This window comes from Penaeus monodon, chromosome 20 (assembly GCF_015228065.2).
Source record: "Penaeus monodon isolate SGIC_2016 chromosome 20, NSTDA_Pmon_1, whole genome shotgun sequence".
Lineage (NCBI taxonomy): Eukaryota > Metazoa > Arthropoda > Malacostraca > Decapoda > Penaeidae > Penaeus > Penaeus monodon.
Window position 1 is genome coordinate 44472744 of NC_051405.1, and position 1952 is coordinate 44474695.

Here is a 1952-nt window from a genome sequence, read left to right on the forward strand (position 1 = left end):
ATTGACATTCATTCTTTTTGTATATCTACATCTATATGTTCTTAGATTAGTCTTCTCTATAGCTCTTTTTTATATGTTGTACATGTCTATGATGTCCAGATACTCTCTTCTCTTGCTCTCTATTGAATTTATATAATTTCTTGTACTTAAATGATCCTCCGTCTTCCAGATACAATGCTGACGAGAGTTTAGAAGAGACCTTGGAAGAATCTGGCTGGAAGCTTGTCCACGGAGATGTATTCCGACCTCCGCGCTATCCCAAGCTCTTCACAGCCCTGGTGGGATCTGGAGTTCAAATCTTCTGCAGGGCCCTCATCACAATTTGTGCTGGCCATGTGGTTTTGCTCTCCCCAGCCTCTCGGGTGCTCTAAGACCGCAGGAATTTTGCTCTATGTTTTTCTTTGGTCTCATTGCTGGGTACATGGCCGGTCGCCTCTACAGGACATTGCGTGGCCAGCAGGGAAGTCTGCTGCCTTCTGGACAGCTACACTCTTCCCTGCTTTTGTCTTCTCCACTTGCTTTTTCCCAAAAACTTCTTCATCTGGGGAAAGCATTCGAGTGGTGCTGTCCCCATTCACGACCATGATGGCCCTGTTCTCCCTGGGGATCTGTGTGTCGGTGCCTCTGACCTTCATTGGCTATTACTTTGGATTCCGCAAGCAGCCTATGAACACCCTGTGCGGCCCAAACCCAGTTTCCCGCGACAGGTACCGGAGCAGGTATGGTACATGCACCCTGTCCTATGCCTCCTCATGGCAGGGTCTTGCTTTTGGGGCTATGTTTATAGAGCTGTTCTTCATCTGGTCTGCCATCTGGGAAAACCAGTTTTATTATTCTCTTTGGCTTCCTGTTCCTTGTGTTTGTCATCTGGTTATCTCTGTGGTCAAATTAGTGTGGTAATGGTCTACTTCCAGTTATGTGGTGAAGGACTATCACTGGTGGGGCGCAGCTTGATCACTTCAGGTGGCTCTGCAGTCTATGTGGCAGCATACTCGATCTTTTACTTGAGCACAAAGCTTGAGATTACAGAGTTTGTTCCACTTCTATTATACTTTGGTTACACAGCCATTATGGTGGTGACTTTCTGGCTGTTAACTGTACTATTGGCTTTTATGCTGCTTACCTGTTTATTAGGAAGATATACGGTGCTGTGAAAATAGATTAAAGCATCGTTCTTTTAGCCTGTAATAGGGCAGTGTTTTACATGCTCATGGATAGTTTGCAGCATCTTGCTGTGCTATAGTATCCTATCAGTCTCTCTCTCTCATAGATATTAGAACACTTGTGTTTCTCCAAAATTGTTCTCATCTTTTCTAAAGACTATAAAAGTTCACACATCATCATTTAAATGTCGTATTATTACTGAATGCATTTTGTGATTGTACATACAATAAAAAGTGATACTAAGAAGTTGCAAACATGTATAGGAAGTAACCTGATATCACTACCACTGGGAATGGTTGTGTTTTTGTGGCTTTATGTCTGCCTTGAGGAGTAAGAGCAATTCCTCTCATGATTGTTAAAGATTCAACGTGTGTCATGAACCCTTGGGGTCCAAATGCAAACATTGTGCTCTTTTCAGTTGTAGCCTCAAGTCATATTCAGCCCAAAGAACTTGGAAAGTCTTGGCTGATTTTTTTAAAAAGTTATAAAGATCCTAATCACTTTCCAAAGTCATATCCAGTGAAAATACTATTCAGAAGTTTTTGATTAGAAATAATAAATATTGATGGCAATGTCTTTGCTAAGATTGCTGGTAATCAATGCATCACACTTTATAATTGTGAAGTCCCATGCAGTAACTGACATGATCTTGTTGATATCAAGGCATTGTATATTATATTACCTTACCCACTTATTTATATGTATAGAAAATAACCTAATGCTTGATTCAAGATTGTAGAAGGTGATTGATTAAAACTATCAAAGGAAATTCAGTAACCAATTTCAGC

The 1952-nt window shown here is 41.0% G+C and overlaps 1 protein-coding gene and 1 pseudogene across 1 annotated transcript in view; one reads left to right on the top strand and one right to left on the bottom strand.

Moving 5' to 3' along the window:
- The window catches only part of LOC119585864, a 12494-nt pseudogene extending 11281 nt beyond the window's left edge, over positions 1-1213 (top strand).
- The window catches only part of LOC119586013 (secreted frizzled-related protein 3-like), a 71442-nt gene that overhangs the window by 51691 nt on the left and 17799 nt on the right, over positions 1-1952 (bottom strand). The window lies entirely within an intron of this gene.